Here is a 10344-nt window from a genome sequence, read left to right on the forward strand (position 1 = left end):
AAAATTGTTGACTTTCGATCCGATATACAGGCCGATCATTGAATCGCACCGGCGCATCCATGTTTACTTGCCCCATAAGCTTACTACTCTGCAAAGGGTGGGTATATGGAATTCCTGGGCCAAAAATGAACACCGGGGCGAAACTTTTTGTGAATCCAGGTGAAAACATACATCATTTATCAGTTTTGATATATACTCCTAAATTGTAAGGGACGCCGTCAAAAGATCGATGTTTGAAAAAAAACTTAATTGCTTAAGTTTGGGGGTGGGGGGTTTTTGACCAAATTAATTTCTGTGCCGTCAAAAACGATTTAACGTCTTTTTTGGCAACTTTACGATTTCAAGGCTGCTTTTTGTACACTAAAATCGATCCAGCCACCCGGTCGAAGTTCAGCATACGAGATTTGAGATGTGCGCTACAAAATGGGGGTCTTGGACGCGGTGGTTTCCGGTGTGTACGTGCACGTGCGCACACATTACTTAGCCTTGAGAAACGCTGAACGGCTGCGGGTTTGGACAGTGAGGCACATTTGGTGAGTTCGAATTTTCTCGCATATGTACTCCTCACACAATGTATAACTGCCCTACGAACGACTTTCAGAAACTAACGAACAAGATTTGGGAGTTAATATCAAAAAACAACAGGGAAAATCCCGTGCTGATGTACAGTAGAGCGCAACGAAATTGTGGCATGCCAAATTCAAAAATGACCGACGATCTTTGGTTGAGTTTTTGTCCCAGGAGGTCGAGCCTACAGTCTACCGGTATTTTGAAATATTTTTCCGATGAACCTGTTGCTGGTAATCTAGCCCTGCGTACGATGCTGTGTGTTCCGCTACAGCTAATCGCCCCGCTCATGTGGTGAGCGGGGCGATTAATTAGCTGTAGCGGAACACACAGCATCGTACGCAGGGCTACTGGTAATCGTGAGTCAGATGAGCGTAGTCAGGAAAGGTCTCCCATTTAAAATGCGGAAAGTACACCCCTAAAAGCCCCGAATACCAGTTGCGTTCGTTTTGATCAATCACGACAGGATGCATTTACTAGTGAGAGCCGACTGCGATTGATTCAAAGTTTCCTATCAGATTTAGAACTCGGTCCATCGGAAATTTTAACCCCCGATGTTGCCGGTGCCCAATCGTTCATGTCCCCATTGTGGGACATAGCAGCGACGTATTTTCTATACGTGGAGACCATGGCGGACTACATACAACTTTACCCTAAAAGAAAGGGTTCAACAACAGTATCAACAAATGAAACCGCCATCTACACAGCAGTATCTGATCTAAAAAACAATTTGCAAACGTTTCTAAGCTTAGATTAAATACTATTTCTAAAGGTATGCTTCAGACAGCTGTAGAAAAGGCTGCACTTTTGAAACAGATGGTTTTGTGTTTCCAACAGTTGAGAACTGTCATAGACGACCAGTTATGCAGAATGGTCCCCTCTTTCTAGAATGTTGGTGTCTGTAACTCTCCCTAATACTTTACCTGGAGAAAGTAAACCTCCATGTCAGCAGAGTTATTTATCTGAGGCAGAAAAAACTGAAAAAAATGCAGATGTGTTTGATAATGCCATTTCAATGTTGAATAAGTTTTGGAGAAAAGATCACGATGGTTTTCCTATAATACCAGTTTCTGTGCCTTGAAGGAAAACAAACACACCATACAGTGATCATGAAAATGTGGAAAAGGTATTTAAAAAGGGAATCCGTGAAATCAGAGCGACACCAGCTCTGGAAAGGCTTCGAAAAGAGTATATATTTCTCCAAAGACATTGTGTGAGGAGAACATATATGTTGGAATTCACCAAATGTACTTCTCCAATGTGCACTCACTGTTCAATAAACCCTATCAAGGCTACAACTCTAATGAGTTGCCTTAAGAGTATGGGGAACAAGCTACCAACCCCAACTCTCAGTGCCGTCCATAGTGGTCACTACATGACATTTTTTGAAGTGACCAATCATATCAAGCACCTAAAACAGCAGGCACAAGGTAAGTTGTACTTTTTCAGTTGTATGGCGTAGTGTAGGTTTACATTTCAGATTTGAATTAATGTTCATTTGTGTGCTTGATTTCCCACGCTACTGAAATTTGTAACAAAAGTATATTATAAAAATTGCCTGTAAAAGTAAACAACACAAAAGGTTTCATGAAAGTTTAAATTAGCTTCAACTTCATACTTGCTCTTGTTAAAATTTTACTTGTTCATTGGTAAGGGAAAATGCATGTATTCAACATGTATTTACCATGGGATATACATTGTACATATACCCTACTAATATTCAAAATGTGCTGGAAAACACTAAACCTACTCAGATGTTATACCAGTGTCAAAGTATATCTAATTTTGTTATGCAACCCTCAAAAGTTTTGTACGTGTCTGAGAAATATGATGCTTTATGAAATGCATGAATAGCCATGAAAATATGAATTGTATTTCTTAATAGTGCAATTAAAAATCATACAATTCATATTTTCATGGCTATTGATATATTTCAGGAAGCATCATATTTCTGAAACATTTATTATATAATTGTTATTTGTTTGAATTGTTCAGGTCCTGATGTTGGTTGTCCATCTCTTTCTGAAGTGAAGCTGTGTCCACGAGCTGTATGTATGTAATATCATCCAAAACTGATGGGGAAAGACATGAACTCCTGGTTCATTACAATGAGAGGCAGAATGAGCTTCAACCAAGAGAAGAGAGAGAAAGAGAAATGCAAATGAAACCAGAAGTGATCATGACTGGGTGTGCAAATTTAGACTGGTGGATGGAGTGCAGTGTCAGTTTAGGTATGAAAAACTTGTCATCTTTGTTTTTTTAAAAAAGAACTGTTTATTGCAGATATTTACATGATTGATACTAATTCAAATATATATATATATTTTCTTTCAGCTGTCAAACCTACTATGGTTTAAGAAAACACAAACAGGAAACACAACACTTTGAGAGACAATCCACCCACCACTCTAAATTATGAGCGAAGAAATACAAGAAAAGAAGCACTGTAATGATCCAGTGAAACCAGAAGTGAGAGAGAGCATGTCAAATTTCAAGCTTCTAGCAGGCACAAGGTAAGTTATACTTTGTCAGTTCTCTGGCATAGTATTACACGACATATCTGAATGTTAATCTGTGTTCTGGATTTCCTCAGGATTCTGAAATTTGTAACATAGGGTTGTACATTGTGTGAATTTTAAAATTGCCAGTAAAAGTAACTTGCATGAAAATTCCATGGAAATTTAGCTTCAACATAAATAGTAGTTTTAAATACTTGCTCAATGACTTGTAAAAAATTCAACTGTACATTGGTGAGGGAAATGCCTGTATTCTATTTCCCACATGTGCATGCGGGGACATACATTGTACCCTTCAAGTATTCAAACTGTGCTGGCGAACACTAAACGTACTTAGATGATATATCAGTGTCATAGTATATCTAATTTTACTGTGTAACCTTCAAAATTTTGATACATGTCTGAGAAAAATATGAATTAATAGCTATGAAATTGTGAATTATATTCCTTACCAGTACACTGTACTGTAAGTTAAGGAACATAATTCATATTTCCATGGCTATTCATACATTTTAGAAAGCACCATATTTCTGAATATTTATTGTATAATATTAATTTGTTTGCATTGTGCAGGGGCTGATGTTGGTTCGCTGATTCCGAAGTGAAGCTGTGTCCAAGCACTTAGTGACTTTATTAGTCTGGAAGAGATCCTGCCATTTGATTCTTCCCTGTGTATCAGCTGGAACACGCGGAGACCGGAATCTCAGCGTCTTGACATTCTTGCAAAAGACCAGTAGAGAATTTTGCCTGATCCTTGAATCAAGGCATAGCGACTGTGGAGAGTCTATGACTTATGTGCAAATTTATTGTTGTTGTTGTTATTATTGTGTTCTGGGTTGCAATAAAGTATTTAGTTACTTATAATGATTTTTCGATTTTTATTTAATTCAATGGTACATTGGTATGTCGTTTGAAAGAAATAGTAGAGAGTATGAGTCCGCAATGTTTTTCAATTTTAGGTCAGTTAAGTTAGAAGGGGGGGGGGGGTCTGGGGCCAAACTTAAGCAATTAAGTTAGATTTATTATATTGAACTTTTGATGTTGCCCCTAAGTTTGATAAAAATCGAGACCACATTCGAGGGCTATGCAGACTGTCCATGTACGCACACACAGTGACAAGAAGGCGGCAAACACCTACTCACCAAGCACATCGAATCGGCGAAAAGAAGCATAAAAAGCTAGGCTCATCGCCAAAACAAACGCGCCAAGCGCTAACAAAAACCCATACCAAGCGGTATATAGTACTAGGCAAAAGCCTACTCACCAAGCACATCGAATCGGCGAAAAGAAGCATAAAAAAGCAAGGCTCATCGCCAAAACAAACGCGCCAAGCGCTAACAAAAACCCATACCAAGCGGCCCTTTTCAGGGCCACCAAATACTCCAAAAAGAGAACTACCAAAAAAACCATAAAATGACATAGAACACACAAACACTTAAAAGAAATAACAAAAATCGTACACATAACAAACAACTGAAACACAACATTAAATACAAAATAAACAATCACCGTAACGTAACAGAAAAAATGGCCGTGGAAATAAATCAGCTATTTCCAAAGAAAAGCCGACAACAACATGAAATTCAGCAAGAACCTATCATCGCTCAAACTATGAAACTCCGAAAAATAGTACTAGGCAAAAGCCTTAAAATTCATTCGGACACCAACAAAACCAAACAGAATAAAACCACCTCAGGATTTCAACAAATAAAGTCGTAAAATGTGACTACGCTACATCGTGAGACACAAACAATCGCAACAACATCAATTCAAATAAAAGTCAAGGACTCCCCAAACAACAAAAAACCCCCAAAAAACTTGAAAGCTATCTGAAGCTGCTAAACTCGCACTTCTAGAGATATCCTTTCAAACAAGGAAACAAAACATGTCGCGTGCCAAAAGAATCGCGATAAACCAGCTTGCAAACAATAGACAAATTACGGAAAAAAAACTTCGACAAGGGTCAGGTTTTCGTCATTGTCAACACAAACGATTACGTACTCGAATGTGAAAGGCAATTACGCAACACTCAGTATTATACACAACAAGCCAGAACAAACAGTAAACAAAGTAAACGAACTATTAATCAAAATGTACGAGAACAAGCACATCAACCATGATACTTGTAAGTATCTGATCCAATAAACATATCCTGATCCAATAAACATAAAATCCGTACCCCGCAGTGGTACTTATTGCCTAAAAATTCACAAACCTCCGCAAAAATCTCAGTAAAAGACACACGGTCAAAACAAAATTTACCGAAGTAAAGAAACATAGAACAAACAAACCGAAACACCAAACGGACTCACAACGTGACCAAAAATTAATATACTTGCCTCGCTACTCGAAGAGCAAGACCACTAAAATGCATTAAATAAATTTTCACAAACACAAACTAAGGAAAGAATCTACTCTGCGACTGATGAGAAACCACACTCGGGTTTCGCCGCAAGCGTCAACTTTGTAACACCATAGGCCGGGCTGCGTCTCGCCATAAGCTTTCCCCACACAAACAAAACATTACCGTACACACTAATCCAAACTTCCCTACAAATATCCAAAGCGAAACAAACATTTCATTAAGACAAACAATCGGATATTAATGTAGGAACACATTTTCGAAACGAATCAAACACAAACTCGACACAAAAACATTGAGGATAGTTAGGTAGGGAGCCTCTTTCACATTTTTCACATCTAACTATACTGTCTATGATTCTCAAAATAAAGTCATCTACCACTTTGAAATTTATGTATACGCGGTTGGCAAAACTCACCTCTTCAATCGAAAGACGGGCGATTTCATGGTTTTTGCGGCACTTAAGTGTACGTCGAGCTTAAGGAATGTGGTTACATTCGCGATGTTTAATTCGAAATTATTTCTTCCAGGGCAAGTGCACATAATTTATGCTGTTGGAAATACTGTCCGCTCATAAACAAGACAATAAATTCAATATGTGTGCATCTTTACTTTTATTGTCAAAGTACCACCGACACCCACAAAAAACAAAATGGTTCAGTCCAGGCATTTGCAACTCTGCCATCCGACTGGTGAACAGGAAATCAACCACAGGTGTCTTTTGGCACGCGTTTGCGCCAGTCACCTAGGCGACGGTAATCCGCACCACTTATCACCATCGGGAAGGTACTCCTCTCCCTATACCACTGGCGATCAAGCCCTCAAGGCACTGCGTCATTTGACCTAGCATTGTTATTGTAATTTCCTGCATAAAATTAACAGCGAGGTTAACCGTCAAATCCTCTTGGCATTTCCCGGCATGTACTTGAAAGGTACAAAGCTATTTTTTTTAAACAATATGAACAAAACAGTTAGTCCGTCGGCTAGGTATCGAAATTTCCCCCTTTAAGCCATTAATCCACTATGATCTTCTGTTAGCTAGTATTCTCAGCTGTCATAATCTGCTTATTTGCCATTTGACTGATGGTGGGTAAGAGTGTAACGACTTGTTTTGTAGGGGGCTGTCACCCCTCACTAGTAGAATAGGAATGGGTACGGCGTGCCAGATGTTTCAAAAATATTTATCGATTCATTGCAAAAATAAACCGTCTTTCTCGATTGAAATAAAAAGTATGTGTCATTAAGGAAGGAAATAAGTAAAAAAGTATAATTAAAAAACAAAAGACAGAAATGTCATTTAATACTTCATTTTAACTTAGGAATATTCTTTAAAGCGTAATTAGGATGAATTAATAACTCAAGAACCACTGTTTTGATTGATTTGAAAATTAGTGCGCAAGTACCTTAAGTGGACCTAATACAGTTAAATGTATATCGTGAAGATATCTTTCCTTTTTTTATTTTTGCTGTATTTTTTGGTTATTTTTCTCATTTCTAGTAAAAATTCCTTTCTTAAACCCCTGGCCCAATTGCTCTCAAACTTTGGTTGGATGTTTGTAAGGGTGTTACCCTTCCGAGTTGTTGAAATTATGACAAAATTGGCAACCTTGCCGTTTTGGGGCAATTTTTGTCATTTTTGTCAAACAATCGTAAAAATGTTTTTTCTTTAAAATTGCTGGGCAGATAGCTTTCATATTTGATGTACAGATGCCAAGGGATGACAATAGTTGAACATGTGTAATTGTTCTGAAATATTCAAATTTGTATTCTTAAGATAAGTTTGTCATTTTCGGTCAGAAAACGTGTTTTTAAAGTAAAGCACTACGAATTACGTCAAAATGAGGTTGTGGTGTCATTTTCTTGAAACTTTGCACAAATATTTTTGGAAGTTGTGCAAGTGCAAAAAATAAATAAAAATGGGGTCACCACGCTCGTTTCCATGAAACAGACGTTAAAATGGTGTCGTTAGAAATAAATAAAAATGATATAATTCCCTTAAACTAAAGAAAGCAATTATAAAACGCTCAGCAAATGAGTTAATTTTAATGAATACGAGACTAAAGATCCATATCTATCGAATGTATAGTTTTCATGATGTTTGTAAAGAAATTTCAACATAAGTATCGATTACAAAATGTAGATATCAAAATTATATCACTACATGCTTTTCGAACTTTCTTCCTGTCGCTTTGAATGGTGTCATTTTGACCAAATAAAATCCTGACATAATGCTATTTAGTTTAGACTTTTCATAAAAGGACGTCACCACGCAACTTTTTACAATATCTCCAGGTGAATGGGTAATATGCGCTATGTATATGGGAGAAAAATGATAATTTTTCGCTCATATTGAATAAAAACCAGCTTCCTAGCGGTCACAATATGACAAGGTGATGGGTCACATATATTTATAAGAGACTGGGTCAACAATTAGGTAAAAGCGCAATTTCAACAATGACAGGTGATGTTAAATACATGCGCTACAAAATAACCCATTTGCGGCAGGCTGGGGTTAAATCTGCGCAGAAACGTTCTAAAGTGCGTGCACGTCCGAATTCGTCGCACTTTACCTTAAGACAGCTTGTTCTCAAAAACTACTTGCCTATAGCTTTGTAATGTTGTATAAAAGTCCCGAAGAATTTTATTAGTTAGATAAATCTTCTGCTCAAAGTGTTAAAAAACCCTAATTAGTATAATTTAGGTAATTTCTTTAAGTCTGCAATCGTAATGACCAATACCAATCCAGGATATGTTGTGAGACAGTGGTTAAGCTGTGAACATAATTTGTCATATAAAGTGTGAATTTGTAGCAAAACTTGATCTAAAAAAACAAAGCTAAACTTAATTTTTTTTATTGTGGATCAATTTTTGCAACTTGTCAGTGTAAGCCACACAAGAACTGATAAGAAATTTGGATCCAGGAATATTCCAGATGTCATGATCACCACCACAGAGGAAGACATGTCGCAATCTGTAACTAACTTATATGCTGTTTACATTCGAATGACAGCACTGATAGCATTTAAAAACTCGCCAAGGTGTAAATAGCTCAAGTACTTCATTTCCTGTCATCTGGCCATTGTAGCTCTTTATGCAAACACAGTCAATAATAAGGGATGGAAAATTTGATATCCAGGGGGGGGGGCATGGGTTAAAAGATGAAGAGTTGCAATATTATTATTATTTTTACCTGGTACATTATTTATTCTCCACTCTCCCACCTTTTCTTCTTGTCAAGCCTTCTCTGGCTATTTTTTTTCATTGACATGTGCAAATGTACGTAAGATCTGCTTGTCCCATTGCTATAGAGGTTGATATGCATGTTTTTAAGTTGACCCCCAGTACCTTAGTTGCAGACCTTATTTGCTTTTGTCATTCTTGTTTTTCTGGTTGTACTGTATAGAAATCATTGTCATAATGTCAACGTGGAATTTTGCTGCACTGAACAGATAGAAACAACATTGGTCGTTGATCCTTGTACCAACACTAGTATGTACCAATTCTGATCAAATGTGAGCAACCCCGTATCCTTGGCGGTATTTTTACTTTATATTAGAATATGTGATACTTTTAAGACTTCATAAAAGGTTTACAACATATCAAAGTCTGCTCCCATTCATAAACCATGATGACTATCGATTTAGTGACTGACTCATTTTCTGTGTTCTGTCCGACACATAGTATATGTCAAAAAATATTCAACCCCATGTTTGAAGAGATTGTGTACATCCTACCAAATTTAAGTAATTTTGGTCCTACTCAAAACATAAGTGTACAGAAAACTGTTTATTGGAACCGTCTTTTCAAAATCATGAGCAATACATATTGTTTAGAAACCTTTATGTGATTTCGAACAAGGCCCTTTTGAAAAAAAAAACATGAAATCTAAATTTTACTATAACCCAAACGGGATTCGAACCCCCACACACTCACGGCAACATCGCCTAGCTGATAGGCCTCACACAAAACCAGTCGGCCACTGCTTCCAACCCAAAAGAGTTGGTCACAGTAACCGACTTAGATGTTGCAATTCTGTGCGCGACCGAGCAACACGGTGTGCGTGGAGCAGACGACACACAGACACAGTACACACACACAGTACACACATATAGTAATCGGAAAAGCACGAAGCTTTTTACTGAGCTATCAGACAGACTCGGGGACAGTAAATATCCACCAGCAATACTGTCCACTCAGGTTAAAGAAATCTAAATTTTACTATAACCCAAACGGGATTCGAACCCCCACACACTCACGGCAACATCGCCTAGCTGATAGGCCTCACACAAAACCAGTCGGCCACTGCTTCCAACCCAAAAGAGTTGGTCTTAGTAAATGGAATACAAACCCTAGGACACATATCACTAAGAAATGTCATTACTTCCAAAACAAGTATTATAGGTTATCTCAGCAATCAATTTCAAGATGCCTACAGGCGGAACTTTTTACCAATTTCTAGACAAAATTTACTTACTCTATGAGTTCATGATTCATATATCTAGCTTTTGAGTCGAATAAATTTAATTTTGAGCACTCTGTCGAAAGGTCTCTTTCGAACCATTTTAAGGTTCAGGACCAGACGTAGCCTCTAATAAGAATTCTCTGACAAATATTACGCGGCATAGACATATCATCCTGCGAGTTGTATAACGCATTTGTTTTACCTCACATCTCTTTTAGTTTAGAGGTGTGGGGATCTACATACCAGTCATATTTATCAGATATTTTTGTTATTCAAAAAAGAATTGTGCGTATCATATCGGGTAGTAGCTATCACGCTCATACTGCCCCTTTATTTAAGAAACTTAAAATTCTTGATGTGTATAAACAATTCAAGCTTCAGGTCGCAATTTTCGTTTACGATGTTCTACATGATAAACTTCCCATGAATTTCAAATC

General features: G+C 37.5%; 1 long non-coding RNA gene across 1 annotated transcript; it reads left to right on the top strand.

Moving 5' to 3' along the window:
- The first annotated feature begins 877 nt into the window (after positions 1-877).
- Positions 878-3916, top strand: LOC139125052 (uncharacterized). The gene is made up of 4 exons (XR_011550135.1): positions 878-1997; positions 2563-2798; positions 2902-3080; positions 3657-3916. It is a non-coding gene; the product is annotated as an uncharacterized lncRNA (long non-coding RNA).
- Positions 3917-10344: the final 6428 nt, after the last annotated feature.

Source organism: Ptychodera flava (assembly GCF_041260155.1).
Source record: "Ptychodera flava strain L36383 chromosome 23 unlocalized genomic scaffold, AS_Pfla_20210202 Scaffold_24__1_contigs__length_23054250_pilon, whole genome shotgun sequence".
Lineage (NCBI taxonomy): Eukaryota > Metazoa > Hemichordata > Enteropneusta > Ptychoderidae > Ptychodera > Ptychodera flava.